Source organism: Dromaius novaehollandiae, chromosome W (assembly GCF_036370855.1).
Source record: "Dromaius novaehollandiae isolate bDroNov1 chromosome W, bDroNov1.hap1, whole genome shotgun sequence".
Lineage (NCBI taxonomy): Eukaryota > Metazoa > Chordata > Aves > Casuariiformes > Dromaiidae > Dromaius > Dromaius novaehollandiae.
The window spans coordinates 67855055-67876883 of NC_088130.1; the positions used below are offsets into that span (position 1 = coordinate 67855055).

At 48.7% G+C, this 21829-nt stretch overlaps 1 protein-coding gene across 2 annotated transcripts in view; it reads right to left on the reverse strand.

Moving 5' to 3' along the window:
• The window catches only part of LOC112994501 (zinc finger and BTB domain-containing protein 7C), a 182960-nt gene that overhangs the window by 94174 nt on the left and 66957 nt on the right, over positions 1-21829 (reverse strand). For both annotated transcript variants that reach the window (XM_064500012.1, XM_026118909.2), the window contains one exon: positions 3808-3906. The gene's annotated coding sequence lies outside the window, so the exon portion shown is untranslated. The remainder of the gene's footprint in view (positions 1-3807; positions 3907-21829) is intronic.

Sequence of the window (21829 nt, forward strand, 5' to 3'; positions counted from 1 at the left end):
CAAACTCATAGTGTCTCTCCTTTCATTTTCAGAGATTTATTTCCCCCCCTAAATTAAGAGATCCTCCAACATGAGCCAGAACAGCAGGTGACCTTGAAGAGCTTCTTCCCACCTGCCTATACGACTGGACAATTGGCCTAATTGGTATGGGTGTAAATCAAAGGCAGCCATCCCACCACAGGCTTCTCTCTAGACTGGATGCAGTGTGGGCACTGCAGTCATGAAATAAAACAAGGAGCAAACCAACCTTACAGGCCACCCACTTCCACGGGCAATGTGAGGAAGAGCCCAGCACTGAACCCAGCTTCTCTAGCAGGTTGTCATTTTTCATGCCCACATGTAGAGTCTCTTCCATTCCCTAAGGATTTCCCTGAAAATTATCACATAGCTCATCCCACCAAATATTAGCAGCACAACCAAATGCAGACAATTCACACCTCTCGCAATGCATTTTCTTAAGTAACACTGTACAATAAAACAGTCTGCCCAGATTCCAGTGTAATCTAAAAACGACTTTATGGCTTCTAATTTTAGCACTAATCTTCCTTTGCTATGGTTGTGTGATTTCTAATTATTTTATCCCCAAGCCTTGCTCTGACGGATAGTTGTACCTTTTCCAATACAGAGTGACTTGTAAAGTGCCTTTAAAAAATATGCTGATCATTTCATGCTAATTTCCAGTTCCTACACAAATAATATTCTCATATATGGCTTCGCTGGGGAAATATTATTATTATTAAAATAATAATAATAAAAGCAATACAAATTTAAAAAGGAAGCTTTATTTTTAAGACGATCCCAATCTGATCCTGTAAGCCCTGTATTTTTTCTTAGAAGTTGTTAAAGGGCATAAATCCGTTATCCAGATACGGATCTCTTAATAATTTAGTGCCTTTGGCTTGGCATTGTTCCTAGAACATTTTGCCTTTATCTGTCTTTATTTTCAGGTTACAACAAATTGAGGAATAATCGGCTATGTTGAAATCTTGGAGAGACTTTGTGAGGAATTGCGAGAAGTGATGCTGGAGACGCAGCTCTGCGAGCGCGTGTGTGTGGGTGTGCATGTGTAGTCACCGGCACGAGGACAGGAGAAGCTGGAACAACATTTTCTATTCAGTTTTGACTCATCCAGCATTTCTGAATGGATTTCTGCCTCTCCCTATGCCTGCTTCATTAAAAGCCCCGGAGATATATGAATCAGTGGGCAGCCCGCACCCCAGGGAGGCTATAGAAAATACAAGCACTTTGATATTGCCACATTTTTGCTTTTACAAATAAATCAGGACAGGTTCGGCTTGGTATATGTGTAATTGCCAGGGGAAGGGCTGTATTCAGACCGATGAACACAGCACCCGAGACCTACATAGGGACCTAGATCCAAAAGACACGGCGTGGCACTGGGCCTGGTGGCCAGGGCTGCTGGACCTATGCTCCTTGCAGAGCCACCAGAGAGAAGTGGCAGTGTATTCTTGATCCAGACCAAACCCTGATCTTGAATCTGATACTGTCAAATTTGCACAAAAATTTGGTGAAGAGAGGATGCTGCTTGCAGAAAGCTTCCGGATGCCAAGGCAGTTAGGTCAGCATCCAAGACGCACATCGGCCAAGCCTTAGAGCAGCCTTCACTGCCAACGTGCAGATCTGCGCAGCTCCCGGCGGGACCTGCAGTCAATCGGCACCGCGGGGACGTAGATGAAGGAATGGTGGATGTTTGGATTTGCACTGCACTCCTAATAAACCAGGCGATTGGAAAACACCCATTTGACCCGTGACATTTTTGTTTTAGTTACTCTCAAAGCTTTGACAGCAGCAGTTTAAACACAAAGCATGTGAGCACAGGCACTGAAAAAATGCCCTGTCCCCACAAATCCAAACTGGATGTGAAAAAATATCACGCCACAGCCTTGATGGTGAACACAATTCTCCTTTCTCATTCTTCATTTTCCTCTCTTTCACTTTCTGAGTCTGTTTCAACCTTCATGTTGTCTCCCTCCCTATAGGAAGCTTGAGCTTAGCTCCCCACCATCCACGACAATTTTCAAGAGAGAAGGATATGGGTTGTTTTTTTTTTATTCTCTGTACAATGCTGTGCATAGAGTATTTAAAATGGAGATTGTCAAAACAGGAAACAGTCCAGTCAAAGTCCTCAGGCCTGGGTCCCGAAAATGTCACTGCACAGAGCTACAACTGCATGAGAATAGGCCTCTGTTGCAGTAAGGACGGAAGGCGTCCTGGGAGAGCGAAGCCAATAAAATGTGATCTACTATCATGCCACTGTAATACTGTTCTTCCTTTCTCCTGAAATAAAAGCTGATCTTGAGAGCTGGGGTTTAACCGCTGCTGAAATCAGTGGGAAGCGGCTTTTTATTAACCACCTTTTTTGGGAAAAATCTTATAGACGGGGTTAAAAATTACAACCTTCTACTGGCTGATACTTTCACCAGCATACAGAATTTAATAAAAATATACTCTTGCTCAGAAACCCAACCTGACAAGAAAATCATTCATTCTTAGTGTTCAGAGTAACGTCCGTACGTAAAACTGTGCTGGCTTCACTCTTACTCAGTTCTCTAAAACTCACCCAGAAGCTCCATCCATGGACCATGGGTCCAGGCTTTTCAAGCTCAGACCCTGAATTTCAGCTGGCACTGTTGGGCTGGAAGAACCAATCTTGGACCAAACCCTGCCCATGCCCCTGTGCAAGCCCCGGCGCTGACACCACTGGAGCTCCGTAAGGAGGCAGAGAAGGGCACAGTTTGGTTTCCAAATAGACTCTTTGGTTTCCCTCTATCCACCTTGGAGCAAGAAATCATTCAGAATTCAGAAAAGAAATCATTCAGATTCAGAAATCATGAGGAAGATGGTCAAATGGATAACACTCAGGCTGGATTCGGAAGACAGCAGGCAGCTGCTGTGCACACAGGTAAATAAAGATAAGATTTTCACCATCTACTTTTTCTGCTGAAAACAGCTGCTAGATTTATTTTGAAAAGCAGGCTCATGCACTCATAGGTTTTGAGCACTTCTTAAACTCTGGTCCGAACATGGGTCCTCTCCAACAAGCATTTGATATTTTGAGCCTTTGATTGCTTTTGATGGGAGTGATTTTTTTTTTTTTAGAGGTTTTACAAGTTTACATTTTTTTAGAGGTTTTCTCCAAGTTAAGGTCAGGAGAGCTTCCCAAACAGAACAGCTGTTAACCACTGACAGAATGGTGATCAAGAAATTCCCTCTCTGGAAGCAAAGCAGATGATTGTTTTATTTTGGGGAGAGGTGGTGTGGTCGTGATTTCTTTGGATCATGAGTTATTATTGTAGTGTCAAGCATTCAAGATCTACAGGGTGACAACATTCAGGAAAAAAATAAAAAGAAAAGTAATATAGCCAGGAAAGTTCTGTTTCTGCTGCATCTGGCTTTCAGTAACAGCCTCCGCTCCACCAACTTCCAGGCAAACTACCCAGCAGGAGGATATATTGTGGTAGGCGATCAAATCCAACAGGATTTGAACAAAACCTGGTGTTTTTGTCCAGCCACTGGAATCTATCAATTCTCGTGTGGCACCGCAGCCATCTTTGAGCCCTGGAAAAATGAAATCCTGGTGCACTCGGGTCAATAAGTCCAAAGGAATTGAATTCAGTGCTGACTGAGGTATTCGTTTGTCACAGAGTTGCACACAGTTACGGAAACTAAATAGAACAGGTTAATAGGTTTGTAGACTGGACAACTAGGAATATCAATACAAACTTTCCGCATAATGCAGAACATCAAATCTCACCCATAATCTGTACAGAGACTTAGAATAATTACCTAGGACCGGATCCTGAAGGGTGCTGAACGCAGTCAAGTGGTCTCAGTTCCCATAGAGTTGGGTCTCTCAGGGGCTCTCAGCAGGATCAGCCTTTGAGCCTAGACAAAACAAGATAGAGCGGTATTAGCCCAGTCTTTTATAAAAAACCTGTACAACCAATAACAACAAAATCACATGCCAGCTCCAGGTGCCAGCCCTGTATTCCTCCACGGAGAGCTAGCACAAGACCTTGGCGATGGTCGGTGCTCCCTAGCCTAGAGGCGCTCTCTCTAAATCAGGGATGGATGCCAGCGGCACATGGGAGAGAAACTACACCACGACGGACGTGCCCGCAGAGCTTCGGTCCACATCCAGGACCATGCAAATTACGTTTCTCAGGAGCGCTGCGTTATGCATGCCATCACACGTGATCACACACACTGCAAACACGGGCCCTGAGCAAACACACCTCCCTCACACAACTGAAACTCTGCAGCTGCCTTGCCAAGACTACCGGCACCGATAAACCTGGTGATAAGATAAGCTCGCCGGGCTTCCAGCAAGGAAGTCTAGAAACACCTCGCTGCATTCCCGGCAGGCTGGCAGCGACGCAGAGCACATCAGCCCTGAGCGGGCACTGCCACGCCAAACACGGATTAAATGGAGGAAGAGTGACGGGGACAGGATGAAGGCACTTCTGTCTGCATGGCTCTCTGTTTTTGCAGGTCCCCTGAGACGCCTGGCTCGGGGTGGCCAAGTCCTCCTTCTTCTTTCCCTATAAGGGGAAGGGATGAGGGGAGGAAAACAATGCTCTCTCCTCACTGCCCTAACAGAAGAACAAAAGCGCAGTGATCCCATCCAAAAACGTCTTTTGAGGAACAGACGATCCGAGCCCAAAGGCCCAGTATTTCTATTTATTTATTTCTGGATGAATTCCAGCCTGGCAGCGTCTTTCTGTCCTTCCTCTAGGCTCTTAGAGGACTTGTTCAAAACAGCAGGGATCATGCAACGTTGCTGCGTGGGCCTTGGATGGACACCGCACCTCACCTAAGAAATGACGTGCAACTCTGGAGGTACCTACCCATCAACGGAGACCGAGCCAAAGGGCCCAGCACCCCACCGCTCCCTCCCGCACCCGGGCGTGAAGAAACCAGCTCGCCCGCTCGCGACATCTGGAGGTGACGAAACCAGAGGGGAGGTTTCCCCACCGCCCCCCGCGCCGCCGCACGCCCTGCCCCGCGGTGAGGTCCCGGTGCAAGCCGGGACAGGCGCCCAGGGCACCCACGGCCCCGGCGGGGAGCGCGCCCGCTGCCAGGGCTCCTGGCATTGCCGCCCGCGCCGTCAAGCCCCAGCGTGCCGCGCCGAAGCGAAGGTGGGGACGGCCAGGGCCGGGGCGGATTTCCCCAGGGGAAGTAGGAAACACAAAGCCCTTTTCATCGCCTCCTCCATGGGACGGGACGCAAGCACGGCCTGTGCCTTCTCGCAGCAGGGTGGAGGGAGGAAGGCGGCGATGCTGCCAACCTCGGGCGAGGAGGAGGAGGAGGCGATCAGGGGACCAGGGGACCAGGATCAGATCTCCCCCTGTTCAGCGGCGGTGGCTGTTACAAAGCAGAAGGGGATTTCTGCCTTGCTGATTGCTCATGGAAAGTCCCTGACCAGCCCACAACCACGGAAAAATGGAAAATATAACTTTAATACCAACTTGGTGGCACGCTCTCTATTTTTCTCTCCTGCGACTGGTTACCATGGATAGATTTCTGAGGTCGACAGTGCAATTGTTCATAGCACTGCTCCTATTAAACTGAAGATGAGCAAATCATCCCATTCGTACTGTACTTTAATTTCCAGAAATTCTTTGTTCGTTTGTTTGCTTAAATTATTTCTCTAATTTAAAGAAACAATGCAGTCTTACAAAGTGATGGCCCAAATCTCCCGAGTAACCCTGCTGTGGTTCATTACTTTTATGCTAGTTAACAAGGAAGGTAATTTCCCTAAGGTTTAATAGAAAATCTTCTTTCCACAGTGCAGAGAGGCAGGACATTTTAACAAACTTACCACTGCATTCCAATTATGTCGCCGGTGAGGGATATCCTCGGCAAGGCATGAGTCCTCCTCAGGGGTCCAGCATAAAATCAAGCACCCTAAATTGAGTTTTCTTCACTCAAAGCAGAGATTCAGTTCAGACTGTGTGTGCTATGCCCTCAACTGGGACAGGGGAACTGAGCACCCCAGAATGGGGTGACAAATGCAGAAATCAGGTGCTTGAGTTGATGCTTGCTCATCAGCCACCCCTGCCTTCTGCTGAGCACGGCTCTTCTCACAACACTGGCCTCAGCTCCCTTTGGGAATGAGCTCCTGAAGCATCACAGTTCTCATCCCAAAACATGACTGGCTTATCTCAGTACACCGGCGTGAAACCTGTGATACTGGAGGGGCACATCCGCACGCGGAGCAGATGTCTCGGGGGTGGGTGTGCCGGAAGAGACAGGCGTACGGCTGTGATGGCCAGGACCTTCAGCCCTCGCACTAGGTCTGCCACCAGTGTCTCGGAGCTCTGTCTCCATGCCCAGGACGGCAGCTACACCTCGACAGAACTTCCCCCCCGCCGGCTGCACGGAGACGTCCTCTAGCAGGAGCTCAGAGGGACAGTAACAGCACCACACCGCGTTAGTGCCACTTTATGGACCATCTCTGCACTTCTGCTTTGCTAAGAAGGACATGGATGGCAAAGCAAGCAGGACACATGCTCACTGCCTGACCAGAAAGCACTTCTAATAGCTTTGCAAATCTTTGCATGACAAAACAGAACATCATATAAAGAAGCTTAATCTGATGGTGATGACCTGTACTGTCACGTGGGTCTCCTCAGCATCTCGCAGGAAGAGCGACCATGACAGCGTGAGGAGGCAGACCCTGCTCTTTGCACAGCATTAGCTGGTGCAATTCGGCTACCAGTATCCAAGTGGTTCATCAAACACAGACCAGAGATACAACAGATCAGAAACACACTGAAAAACAGGCAAACACCTCAAACGCGTAACAGCCCAGCAAACCTCTATTGAGACACACATGCAGGTGAACTGCATCGAGGAGTTCATGAACCATTGCCTCGATTCCTCTTACCGTGCAACAGCGTCAAACTCCAGTGAAGTTTAGCAAGCAGCTCTCGGGACAGCGTCATACCAACACCCTGGCACGTAGTTTCTTTTCCCCTCCATGCCTACGCTGGATGAGACGCACTGCTGGCTAAATTGCCTTTTCTTGTAAGGGCATTTGCCCCACAAGTGCTTCTGCAGCCCGGCTGAACAGCTCCCTTTAATATTATTTATACAACAGGATTTGTCAAGCAACAGCTACAGATGTTTGCACACAGTCTTCTCTCTTATCCAGACGGGGAACTGTGAAAATACTGGGTGCCTTGCACATGCCACATAAATAATAAATAATAGCCTGCTTAATCACAAACAGTCGGTGAAAAATCTAGAGATTCCCACAGACTCCCTGCTGCAGGAAAGGAAATAAGAAAATGTCCTGACCTAAGCAGAGGTGAGTCCCACATACACACACACACACAGATCACAGGGAGATCACAGGAGCTGTTTGCAGATCGCTTACCGAACATGAATAATTCACGCTGAAGCAGCTTGAAGTATGAGAACAGATAGTAGAAGTGAGCTCGCCACCGGTGCTTTTGCAGGTTTTATTTTATTAAGCAAGCCAAAGAAACCACAAACCAAACCAAAAGTTCTCAGTCTAGTGTTGCCGGCCTCTTGTCTTCACTGCAAATCTCATGCTATACGGGGTTTTACCAGATCCGCAGCTGCCAGCTTATTATAAGCATCTTTTCCCTTTCTTTTCAAGGCAGTTTTGTGATTTGAGGTGGGGAGAGGGAAGGATGCGTGTTTTTCAGACCTTTGGGAGCAACCAACAGAGCCTAATTACAAGAAGCAACAGGTCGTGCCTTCTGGAAAGAAAAGGAGTTTCCTCTGAGCAATCACACCAGCTATCAACTTCCAGGCCTCCTCCCACTCCCACTGACTTCTCCGGGAACAGAAACAGCACTAAAAAGGAGAAATAAAAAAAAAACAAACCCTAGAGCTGCTTCTTCATTTTTCCTAAGCGGGAAATAACGCAGGTAGTGACACAGGCAAAGAGCAACCCCGATGGGCTTGTGGATGCTGGACGCCTGCCATCCAGGGAAGCAGAAGCCTCGGTGGGAGGGCACGGACAGAGAGGCCTTTGATTCCTTGGGGCATGGGTAATTAGAGATTGGAAAGTCTTTCCTCTCTTTTCTCTCCTCATTTCAGCTGTCAGAAAACACCCGTCTCCCTTGTGGGATTTACTCTGCCAGGGAACGGCAGCGAGTGTCAGTGCCACACGTCCTGAAATGCTGCCACTGCCAGCTGTGTCTCAAATTTATGGTGGCGTGACTGGAGTTAGCAAAACTGTGCTGGGCCCCAAAGAGTCCTGAGGATCAGAGCAGGAGCCAGGGACTCAGAGACTGGTTTAAAGGCTTCAGGCCCTTCCGCCCAAGAAGAGTTAAGGCTTTAGTGGGGTTCAGCTCTGCAGGAGAACAGATAGGGAAAAAAGATGCCAGAGGGGAGGATGGAAGAGAAGAAACCAAAAAAAAAAAAAAAACCCAGGAAGGAAGAAGGGATGTTTTCTCCTTATTCTGCAAGAAAAAGAGAGCTCAGGAGCTCAGGTCAGAAGCAGTGAGAGCCCCATCAGTTTAATGGGGCTTTTGGACACATCTGAGCCAAGCGTGAGGGTCCTCTGGACAAGAGCACTAGCCAACACGTCCAAGTGTTGTCATCACCCGTGTTGCTGCATTGCCCAGAAAATCCTGGACACCAGCTCCACTGTGCTAGGTACTGTACAAAACAGTCCTGCCCAAGAAAGCCTTCCACTCGCACAAAAATGAGAGGAGGCAAACGATGCATAAAGACAGATGGCAATGGGTGAAGAAATAAGTCACCGCTGAGCACCTGGACAGGTTCTGAGCTCGGTACAGCAGCCATCAGCTTCCTCACAGGCACCAAGGTGAAGGACGATTTGAAGGAAGGACATGAAGGAGGCAGCAAGGAAGCTTTGCACGTGTCCAAGAGAAGGTACTTCTCAGCAAGGGAGCATGATGGGGAAGAAACACAAGCACAAAGGTGCTTGCTGGAATAATACAAGAGGCTGACTGGAAGCACGCAACGTGTGTGTGTACGTGAGCGTTTTTAGGGGACCGCTCCAAAGCCCAGAGGGGTCATTGGAAAGAAGCCCCTCCTGACTCCAGGGTATCTCCATGCTCTGGGAAAGGCATCGTCTCCTTGCCTGCCTTCTGTGGTCAGGAGCCACCCCACCTCCCATGTACCTGAGCCTCTCATTCCCATGCCCTGTAGAAATACCCCAGCATCAGGAGTCTCCTCACGAACCCCTTCTGATCACAGCAATCCCATCAGCCATTTACTCCGAAGGGATGGCTATTTCCCAGTCCTTATCTCCTGATGCCCAGAAATCTCTGCTGCTGCCAAAGCAAAGCTGTGTGGCCTGGCCTCACTGCTGAGAAGACCTCCTTCTCCTCCAGAGTTAATGGAAGGTCAACGTTTTCCATGTTTAGAGGGAATGTCTCCCTTCTAAACTGTTTTCTTTCTTCCTCTTTGTCTTCGGTTGGCTGGAGCCTTTCTCCACTCCAGCCATCTGGTGAGTAAGACTCAAGTGTCAGTCTGACAATGCTATCATGGGAGATAACCCTGTCACCGAAACCCTATCAAGAAGGTGGGATTAAGGAGCACCACAATCGTTTGTGAAGAAGCCAGGATTACAGGACACCTACAATGGAAGAGAATAAGCTAACTTCCTCAAGCATGCCGAAAAATACCCCTCAGCTCTGGCTCCCTCCATGACCTGCTCCTCTCCAGCCCCAAGGAAGTGGCCTGCTGACTGCCAAGTGAGCCTGCAGATCCTTCATCCCAAGGGAAGGAGAGGCATCACGGCTGGATTCGATAAATAGGACTACACCTTAGCAGGGTTTTCAAAGCTCCCTGAGGTGCAGACGTGCTTCAACTCTGCTGACATTCTCTGGGATTTGGGAACACCTTAGAAGATCCAATCTTACATGGAAAGCGCCCTGCTTCAATTCTCTCTGATGCAGTCAGAGGTGCACTAATGGCCCCAAAAGTGCACACTAAGCTCTTCTCCAGATGAATTTGAAGAAAACTGCTGTGCATATTGAAAACACACCTGCTCATATTCCCCTCACATTAAACATACATGCGTTTCTTTCATATTGCATGAAATGTATCTGATTCAAAAATTACAGTGATAGTAAAAGACATTCATCCAAGACTGCAACATAAAAAGTCCCAATAAACTTTGTTCTTAGAGTAAAATATTTAGATGAGAACCATTCAGCCGTCCTGCCCAAGCTAGCAGCAATCTCTCTGAAGTTACCAGCAAACAAATCTATGCTTTCAAATTGTCCTTGAACATAAAAATATGGACTGTACCCACACTTTCTCCCAGTCTTATTACGCTACTGCTTAATCTTCTGAATTAAAAATGTCCTTCAGCATCACTGCCTATAGCATCCTTGATTTAGAAAGCTCGGGGTATGGAAGTGATTTCTCAGTGTCTATTAAAAAGGCTCTATCACCCACATTAAGAAAACTTCACTTCCACGTTTAGCGTAAGCTTTATATCACCAGTAGGAAACCTGTTTCTTGCTGAGAGGCAGGTAGGTCTTTACAGACATAATGCAAGCCACAAATTACACATCATCGTGTTACCCCAAAATAAGTATTTGGCCATGCACCACATCTGATCCTCAGGGCTGTGGGCTCCCCACCCTTGTTTTTTCATTCCGTGTAGAGAAATTAGCTAACTAATATGTCTGACAGACGTTCTTTGAAAGAGATATCAAGTCTTCAAAACACAAGACGATGAAAGGAGTAATCTAGCAGATTAGACTGACCAGAAAAGCAAGGACTGTAGCGTGACAGTGGAAAGCTCAGCTTGAAATCTTTGATATTTATGATGCTTTTATTTGCATATCAAACTACTTGCCAATTAACTGTATATAAATCCTTGATGAAATTACACAGTGGAGCTCTCCAAAGTTAAGAAATGCCAGGGCTGGGCTGCATAATTACCCTTAACTCTGTCCCTCCAGGTGTTCCCATTCTAGATCACCCACAATGATCATGTATGATTTCTCAACAATACAACAGAACAACGTGCATCTTTTGCAATCTCAAAGACATATATGCAACATTTCCATATTCTATAAGCTATTCTGTGTGTGCTGGGACCTCTGCTTCGACTGTGGCCAATTTGGTGTCATTATTTTTTCATTCTCCTCCAGCTAGTTACATCTGAATGCTGCCTCTTGTCTCAGGCTGCAACCTCTTTAGGGCAGACTTTGACTCTGTTGTGGCTTTATACAACACCTAGGCAAGTGGGGATCCTGCTTGAAGTGTGGGCTCTCCAAGTGACTCAGGAATGCAAGCAATAATAAAGACACATGCTCACATTTTACATATCAAGAGAAGTGTCGAGAAGCAACAGTCTGGCATTGCAGTAGTGCTGCCTGCCTGAAATGCGCACAGGAACATGTATGCACATGTATTCAAACTGCTTCCCTCAATGAGGTCTTTGTGGTATGCTGGATACCTACAAAAGACAGAGCAGAGTCACAGCCTATGGCCTCATCCACACTCAGAGCTAGCACCGCTTAGAGCCAGCAATGAGAAGCGGTCTAGCTGACCTGCCCTGTGCAAGCTGGAGAAGCTCCTGAGGAGAACTGGTCCAGGACGGACAAGCTGGTGCTCACCAGGGCTTTGTCAAGATGAGGAGCACTGGTGAAAACCCCCTTTGGCTGCAACTTGAGTAAATCCCTGTCTAAATAAAATAGGCAACCGTGTGACCCCAGGCCACCCTCATGATTGGCTTCAGTAGTTCCCCCTTCTTTCAGTACTTGGAACTGAAAATGGGACTCAGCCTAACTTGTTGTATTTAGCCATTGCTGCCAAATGGCCAGTCGAATGGCTTCGGGTACCGTGGGCACTGGGCACTGCTCAACGGGCTCTGGCATGTTATTTCCCCCTTCCTTCCTTGCCTCCTTTGCCAACCTGCCTCATTTATTCCCGCATGGTCATATGACGTCCCATGGCATCCTACGTGTACAGGCCACGGGTTGGGAGCTAGCCCCCAGAAACAATGCCTCTGCTCCCTCCCAGTTCCCTTCTACGGGGATGCCTGGAGGAGACTGGTTCTTCCAGCCTGACAATGAACCAGTGAAGCCATTAACTGGGCAAAGAGCTAGCACGGATAACCGTGTTGTCTTATGGCTACCACCCATCTCCCTTCACTCACCCAGAGCCATCGAATCAAGCCAGCAGGAGGTTCAAAAGAAGGTGTTTTTCCTTGCATCAGGCAGTGGATCTGCAGAACTCCTTGCCAAAGGAATTGGGGCAGCAAGCACGCAGGGGCTTAAGGAGACACCGGGAGAAAGGTCTCCTGGGATTAATAAGCAGACAAACCACTAGAGGAAATCCTCTTCGCTGAAAACAGGTATTGTTATGATCAGCTAGACAGGGGGAAAGAGCCTCGTACCGCAGATTTCTTGCCACTCCCACCATGAGCATTTCATTTGCAGGTGACTTGTGGCCCCAAGCAAGAGCAGTGTCGCTGCACATCAGCCACTGCACAGAGACACAGCAAAAGTCCCCACCTCTAATGGGTTACACAGACACATCACGGGAGGCATTTTACCCATGGGAAAGAGTCACCCAGACACCACGTGAGACGTGAACAGTTGCACAGAAAAGCAGTGGAATTAAACCCACCTCTCCTGAGTCCCTTTCCTGTTTTTAACGACGCTCCTGTCCTTTGTCATTGCCAGGCATTGGTCCTGACTGCCTCCACAATCGCCCATATATCAGTGTATCTCAAGAAACATCTCTTTCCACGTGGAAATCTTGTCCAGGCAAAATGTAAAAACTTTGGACATCAATGGAAGAGCTGTAGCTCTCTGAGGGATACCCAGAAATCCCAGGCGTGTTCAACTCCACGGCATGAGCACAGTGAATCTGATGCGGGGGCAGGTGCACCAGCACACCAGCATGTTGCAAACCCTCATCACGCGCAAATCACGAACAAGGTGTGTTTAGTTCATCTCGTTATGCTCTGTCTAGCCAGTTCTTACAGGCTCCCAATTGCACTTCCAAGGCAACCCAGGCCAGGCTTTCTCCATCCTCACCATTTGACTGTGTTCTGTAATCACTAACCTGACTTTTCCGTGCTGAGATTAAATCCCATAATTTCTTGAAGGACACAGAGAGCACAGTCCTTCCTTCCTCCTCACAGCAGTACATTATGTATTTGAAGACAGTTATCCCTCCACTCTCTTCTCTACACTAGCAGTCGTCATCCTCTGCCCTAACAGTCACGTTTTCTGGATGCACAACTGCTCACGTACGTCTGCTCTGTTCTCCTCCACTTGTCCAGCATCTTTCTTGAAATGTGACACCCCAAAAACGAGCTGGTTCTCTGGGTAAGGCTTTGCCAGTACTGAGCAAAGAGGGGAAGCAACAATCCTGTTTATACACCCACGATACTATTCACTTTCTTCATGGCCTCATCGACTCACTTTTGGTTTGGGATCCATATCAACCACCCAGTGCTTTCTCTGCTGAATTGCTACCCTGTTATTTTATGTACATTTTCTTCCAAGAAAATACAGATGGAAAACAAGATCTCTCTAAAGATGAAGGTAACTTCAATACAAACAATAGTAAGTAATAATCAGCCACATCATTAGGAATGATAAATGTGCCCACAGATGTCCTATGCCTGTATCCTTGCCCATGCAGATGTGGAGGGGAGCAAGGAATGGGCACGCATTCCCTGGGACCTTTTTTGGCCCACTAGAGGTAGCAAGCTTGACTAATTCAAGCGATTAGGCACATTTTCAGGCATACAATATTAATATGAGCACAAATCAAAGGGCGCTTGGCTGGCTGGGCTCCTGCTTTGAATTCATTATACTTCTATTAAAAAAAAAGGAAGAAAAAAAAAGGTCTTATCCTTTCAAGTACATATGAAAAGGTATAAATTCCTGCCTGACTGCAGCACTTGGCCTTACTGAGCTCGTAATTGGAACCAGCGTGCTCGGCTTTGCAGGCGTCCCATTCACAAGCACGACAAGGAAGCATTCAATTTTTCAATAGGAAATTTCATCGCTGGAAAACAATCCACCTTCCTTGCCTCCAAAGAAAAGCCGGAGGGCGAGTTCGCTTCTCGCACCGGTTTCAGCTTACTGCCAGCCCTGGTTAGAGCTGCCAGAGGGGCAGGAGGAAGGGCTGCAGCACTAGCTCCTCGGACCGTCCCAAAACCATGAGATTGCCCCAAACATCGCAAGATTGGCATTTTTTTTGTAAACACGTTGGGTTCTTTCCTCTTTACTTGGGAACAGTCAGAGGGCTAGTTTGCAACTTTTATTTCCATAACCACACGGGTAAAACAGGCTCACTTTTTCTCATGATAATTTTCCCAAGATTTTCAACGTCCCACCCAACTCCAGGACTTCGGATTTCAAGGAAAAACACCCAGGCACAGTAACAGGCCAGATCACACTCACACGCAAAGGGATATTTTGCACAGGGATTTCCCCAGAGACCAAGCACACTCTAAGCAGAGTTTCTAGGAGCCTGGGACACTCCTAGCCCTACGGGACAGAGCGGCAGCTTCTCTGTCAGCCGGTGCCATCCCAGCCCCTGCCACATGGGCATCAGAGCTCAACACAACCAGCTGCACGTTTTGTGAAACCACAAAGATACCATGATGGTCATGGCACTGCACTACACACACGTGAGACATATTTACCGGTGTGTGGAGAGCACGAAAAGGGAGCGGGTGCCAGTCTCACACACGGCACCTTCTGTTGAACAGACATACGCTTGGTGTCATCTGCTCCGACATTTTTTGCAAGGACTCATTGAGTACTGGCGAGGTAATGGGACACTCAGAAAAGCCACCTGACACCAACAGCTCTTTTTGTTTACAGCATTTTCTTAACTTCTCCTTTTTCTTTCCTAAAGCAAAGTTGGTGCCTAGCAGAGAGTTCAGTAAGGCTTCAAGGCTGCAAAAACCTGCGAGAAACTCCAGCAGGACTCAAGGAAGCAATGCAAGTGGGCAGTGTGGTGGCAGATGAAATGCAGCACTTACCAGTGGAAAACAGCTCTTAGTGGGAGTTCAGTAACTTGAACTCCTACAAACTTCTGGCTTCGGGTATCAGCTAAGCCACTCGGAAGAAAGAGGTGGCTTCTCAGCACAAACGATTTGCAGAAATACAGAAATACACAGACCTTTGCAGAAATAGTCCTAGAGCAATCTGGGCTTCAGCAGTGCACCCACTTCCAGCCATCCTTTCCCAGAAACAAATGCCAGATTTCAGAGAACAGATTCTGCACTTGGGGCTCCCTCTCCCGTGGCTTATTTCAGCTTTAAGGAACCAACAAATTCACATGGGACCATGTCGGCAAGGACATATCTCCATCAACTCATAAATTCAATGCCTCTCGGCATGTTGCTCGGATAAAAGAATAAAGGTAACGTCTAGCACAACCAAACGGCAACATATTTAAATCATGTAAAGGGATATTTTCTTCTTTAAAAATTTCAGCACATAATTAATTTTATCACTAGAAGATTGCATAATTAACAAGCATCACTCACAGGCACAAAATACAGAAGCTAAGAGCTTAATAGGATTCAGAAAAGGGAAGGATACTACCTGTTGAACGAAAGGATCTCTGGATCTACATTAGACATGGAAAATATAAGGCTTGTAGACTTCGAACATAACCAACCAGTAAAGAAAACTCCCTCTGTCTCTTACTAGATTTCTTACATGTTACTTTGAAGGTTTTGATACTGGTCACTGTAAGGATCAAGCTCCAGGATTAAACAGGCTCACAGTCTGATCTACAGTGACCAGTCCTGCGCTTCCACATGCATAGTGCAAATTAAAAATCAAAATTATTTCTATTTCTTAAATTTATTAAACAAGTTATTTTCCTCCTTGCTATTTATGTATGCTTGAACATTAACCAACAGCTCCCATGGGAATGGCTCGTTTCTTTATGTATTTATAGCAGACCTGCATTCTGTAGCCTCTTTGCAATAACACTGCCATTATCCACTAGTTAAGAGGTGGTTTTCTGCAAAGCACAATAGGGTCTGTGGAGACGGTTGACTTTTTTTGCTTAGAATTGAAGAGCTAGACATGAAGTAAAGTTCACAAGGACTCACCTGCTCACAAAACCAAAGGCAAAGAAGGAATTCCTCTTGCTGGTGCGGCTTTCTAGTTCCTACCCACGAGGCCACACACACCAGCGGGAGCTGGATGAATTGATGCCTGTGTGCGAGAGCCACTGTGTCCCCCCCACGCCTCCCCTGTCCCAGACGGGGTCTGGCCACGAGGGCCACCTCAGCTGCCCCTCAACTGACCATGCCTCTCAGTAACCGCATACGCTTGGGATGACCTCCCAGGACAGCTTCTTTGCCTGCTTCCTGAGCCACACGAGGGACAGTGCCGGAGTGGGAAGCACCCTCTCCATCATGCAGTCGTGGTCTCTTGATGCCTTCCTCTAGCACACTGGATCTGGGACAGAGGGCTGAAAGGGAGGCCAGCCTCCTGCTGTCACAGGCTATTGCGTGGAGACGTTCTTCAGGAGTACATCAAACTCCATCTTAATAGCAGTAATGTTTTCCCCTAGTACCTCCAGAAACAGGTTGTTCCTGAGGAACTCTGAAGGAGTCCACAAGAAGTCTTCTCGTTCACCCCTGGCCCAAGGATGCACAAGAGATGCTTGTTTAGTCAGAGTGCCACGGATGGAGCATCTGTGGTCTCGACAGGCTCCTGGTGTTTCACCAGCCTTTTCCTTAGAAGTACTTTACTGTCCCAAGATCTGCTCTCCCTTGGAAGACCTGTCCTTGGACCCTACTCCCTAATTCCTCAGCAAACCAAGAAAGTCAGGCCACACTTTCTCTCTGTGGGCCTTCACCCTGGCCTTCGTATGCAGACCTAGCATCCCTCCCTTTGGACTCAGGCTCCAAACCCTAATCTAGACCTGAACACCAGAGCGTATTGCTCTCCCTAGAGCACCAGTGATCACACCAAACCCTACAAATTGTGGAGCAAAACCACACAAGCATCAACTTTTGGCAGCCAGGATCATCTTTGTTGTGCTGTCACCGCTGAGCGGCCACCAAAGCTTTTCCTAGAACTCATTAACTGTGATGGTCAAAACATGATTCCACCTCATTCTTCTTCCGCTCCTTCAAGGCCAGGATGGGAGCACTCGAGCCTGCAGCAGCGCTGATTGTCCTATTGTTCTACAAAGTGGCTGCTCTACAGCAAATTGAACAGTGAGGGCTGTCAGAGAGCCCGGCACAATGGAACCAGTGCGTGTTTCTGGGATTATTAGAGGGAAACAGAAAGAAGCCTCTTGAAGGGTCTTCACGGCACTTAACATGACAGCTCAAAATAATGGACAGGACAAAACAGAGCAAAGATGATTTAAATTATGCAACTCCAGGAGAGTGGTGTTCACTTAGGCTCCGAAGGGAGAACTGCCATTTCTTAGAAATGCTGGCATATCTGGGTGCATTCTCCCTCCCCAGCACATACGTGTGCGTGTGCACACACACACGCACACACACACACACGCAGCCTTTTAGGTGCTCTGTAGAGCAACTGTTCAGTTTGCCAGCGAACACTGCATCCTTTTCACTGAGAGACTGAAAAGGTGTAAATTAGCAACATCAGCTGCAGCTAATCAATCCTTAAGCAAAAACATCCTTAAATCTGTATCTGCTGCCAAAAGTTCAGGGACATGTTGGTAGAGATTTATATAAACATGTTCCAGCATCCGTTAGACAGTTCCTCCAAAGCCATCTAGAGAAGAGGTGCCTCACTACTACCCATGGAAGAGAAAAGGGGTTTGACCCTGAGAGGATGACAAGGAAATGTCAATGCCATCTCATGTCAGTCACAGCTGCGGGGGTTCAGTGGGGGGCTCATTTTAAGTAACAGGCATCTACCATCTATACACCTCACCTCCCTGCTGCCCTGGGCAACCCACCTCCTCTGCCTGGCAGCATCCTTCAGGGTTCATTCCTCTTTCAATGCTGTTTTTTCTGCCAGTGCAGGACTGAAATGAAGCTCTCAGGCAGCGGGAGTCAGGGGAGCCCCTGGCATCCCCTGTGGGCTACCCACACATGCGAGCTTCCCAGCTCAAGCCAGTCATTTCCCAGTGGCCCTGGCCATCGGAGGTGGCAGGCTGGAATCTCCCCTCCACGCTCTCATTTCTGGGAAGACTCGCTACCTTGAGCAGCACCACTGCCAAACCATAGCGTGGCCGTGACAGCCCCTTCCCTTTGCTGTGGCTGCCCTACCAAAGCAGCTCGTAAGTAGCCTTAGTGGTGGGTCCCGTACATTTGCTGCAGTCTCCTTAGCTACTGAATAAAGCATCGCTGTTTGCTACTCAGAAACAGAGCCAGGACCCCAAAAAATCTGCACTGACCACAGTGGCTTACTGTGCTTCGGTGCAGTCTTGAATGGTCTGTTTTGAGGAGATGCTGCCAGGTACTAACAGCGGCTGCAAACCCGCTGGTGTTCCCTCCTCTGCTGCCCGTGTGCCGGGAACCTGGGGTCTGGGACCTGAACCAGCCTGTCCCTCCTCCTCTTCCTCTCCGTCCTCCTGTGTTTGTCCTCCACTTTGTACGTGCTGTCGGACAGGACTGCTGTGCCCACTGTATCTCTGCGGCTTGGCTTTCGCTCTCTCCCGCCTGCCTGATGAGCCTGCTGGGAGGGTGGCACCAATTTTTAGGACTCAGCTGCCAAGCTGAGTAGCGGGGACCAGGAACGGAGCCCCTGCGTTGAGGGAGAAGGGTGTGGGGAGCAGCGTGGATCAAGCGTTGAATGTGGGACCCCATCTCTGCTCCTAACTGCACTTCCAGACATCAGGCCGGGCCTTGCAGAGGGGTCCGGGACAGGGAATGCAACTGCTAATGCTGGGAGGCACAAAGATGGGGAATTCACAAACCAGAAGCGCAGGACTGAGCCCAGCGAGAAATGCAGAAGACAGAGGTTTAGTGCTGGAAAGCCTAAGCCAGAGGCATCTGAAACTGCTCCCAAGGGCCATTTTGGATGCCTCTCCTGAAGGAAGAATCTGCATTTTGCAACATGACAGCACTGAGAAACCCCTTCTGAGGCACTTGCTGGGCCCCGTTCCCTACGTGTCCGCGTGTCCCGCAGGACCTTTAAATCCACATCGCCCCGGGTAGGCAGTTCTTGCGCTCCAGGCGCTGCACTGCAGTGCTGAGCACCCCGGAGAGTGAAACAAGCCCATCTTCCAGTGTCTTAAGGCTAAAGCCTTAATCATTGACCCAGACTATTTCCAGGAGTCCTTCATAAGCGTTGGGACCAGCTCTGCTGCTCACACACACAGGGGCTGTCACTGTCACGCCAGTCTTTCTTACATTACTCAAAAGAAAGTAAGAACTGGGAGCCTGACGGGGAAGTGTCCTGGAGTGCTGTGCGATTGCTGCTGCTCTGTTTTCTCTCCTAGCAGGGCAATTTCTTTCTCCGTCTCCTCGAGAAGGCAGCAATGCCCATGCCATTCCTGGCTGGGCAGGAGAGAGGTGGCGATGCACATTACACGGGGTGAATTAGCAAGCCATCTATTTTTGATAGATTTGCGTACACTGTGGTGGCGATCTGTCTTCCAAGGCAAAGTGCTTTGCTTTTACAACCTGAAACAGCATGCAGAGCAGCTACCAAGCACCCGAGGATGCAGCCCAGCCGATCCTGCACCCATTACCCTGGTGTACCAAAGCCTGTTAAAAGCGGCTCCCCATGCCAGGAGCACTCAGCAAGCACCGTAGGAGAGACGGGTGCTCTGTACCTTCCTTGCACCCTTGTGCACATATCCCAGCAGACGCAAGGGCTGCCGTCCCGACTGGCCCCCAAAAGCCCCAAGACACCACAGCAGCAGCTGGGGGGTGATGGTGGGACTCACCCTAGCAATAAACACTTGAAAGAGGAAGGCAGAGGGGCCTCGGCAACAACTCTGCAGCCCCTACGAGTGCCCTGCACAGACAGGACTCCTTGTGACAGACCTGCCAACTTCAGGCAGCTTTGCAGACTGTGTTATGAGTCATCACAATAAAAAAAAAAAAGATACAGCCAGAGCCCCTCCGCCCCAACCCACCTGCTTGCAAACAAGATACCGCAGTGCCTCCCGTCCTCACGCTGGCGGCTGTTTGCAGTAGGACAGGCAGACAGCTCCGGCACTGGACAAGGCTCTACCACTGCCCCGAAAGCAGCGGATGTGGTATGCAGAACAGGGAGCGTTATTCGGATTTGCACAGCAACCGGCACACTGGTACCTGACCCAGCCGTGCCCTGGGTCCTGCTGCAGTATGAATGTGCGGTAATGGCTGTGAGGGAGGCAAACAAACGAAGCAGAGGGGGCCGTTAAAGCACTTACCACCCGAGCGGTCCCCGAGATGCTGTGAAGTACAATTCTCGTGGCCGTACCCATTTTCAAACCATTTCCATAAGCCTCTGAAGAATTAACGCTGCAAGGAGCCTGCTAAACTGCAGCAGGCAGAGATATATGCAGAGGCCACAGCGGCAGCTCCGAAGTACAGCTTCAATCACTGCAACCTGGGGCTTGCGGGTAATGTATGAAGACCATGGCCAGGAACCCTCTGAGCGCACAAGTTTCAAATCAGAGAGCGCCATGTGAAATCATACCTTATCAGCGAGGTCCAGTAATCAAGGGAAAACAGAGGAGAAGGAGGAGGAAGAGCAGGAGGAGGAGGAGGCAGAGGAGGAGGAGGAGACCTCTGAATTCAGGATTACTGTACTGAATAAAAGCGGAGCAACGTCTGGATCCGTTCAGAAGGGGACAAGGTGGTGGGGAACTGGAACAAGACGACATCTGTTCTGGAGCCTCACTGCCAGCAGGCTCCCAGCTACAGCTGCACGTGACACCCGCTTCTTTCGTCCGGAGCACGTCCGTGTGATGGGAGAAAGCTGCCTGCCGGGCTTTTACTCGCGGATTCATCCGGCGCACACGCACGCGAACACAAACCATAGCCGAGTCGGTTGTCGTTAGAGGCTCGGTGGCCTTTTCAGCATGCATTTGCCCCACCAGCACGAATTGGTAATGGGCTCATATACTGAAGGACTGCGACTTTGCTGTATTTCTATTACATTAAAGCAACATCCAGAGATTTTGGCCGAGGTAACTGTCGTCTAGAAGCGCAGGGTGAGGAGAGTGCTTGCACCAAACGGCTTACGGTCTACCCACACGAGGCAAAAAAGAAATGGGGAAAGCGGAGCAATCGAGCGGGGATGCATCGTGCTCCCGGCCACCCCAAGGGCAGCCCAGGAGCCGGCTCTCCCGATGCCCCGGCCAGTGCCCGAGCTGCTGGGACCCTGCTGCCCACCGGCACCTGTATGAATAACCAAAACCACCTGTATGAACAACGTCCTTAACTGATGGGTTTTCAGGGACCCCAGGGCAGATGCTCCCTTAGGATATTCCTCTGCTCCTTGATCAAAGCGAATCCAGAAAACTGCTCTTTGAACTTCTCGATATAGAGCAGCTTGAAAAGCAGTTCGCAGTGCCAACACACCAAATCCGCCTTGCCACTATAAATAAGTGCGTGTATCTGTGCGTACGGGAGAGGAAGGAATGCACACGGGTGTATTTTGGGTTTTTCCTTCTTCCTGGAGCATGAAAGGAGATGCAGCGCAAATTACCACTTTCTATTACAGCTGACAAAGAGTCCGTAAAGTATCAGATGCTGAATATACTCATAATATTGTAGGCAGGGAAATTCTTACATGTAATTTAAGCTAATCTAATCTAGTCTAATCTAGTTTCTCTCTCAACATATTTACAGTACCACATTCCTCACCAATGTTTCAGAGTGGCATTTCTGAGCCGATGCTCATGAGGCTAAGATTAAAAAGTGAGT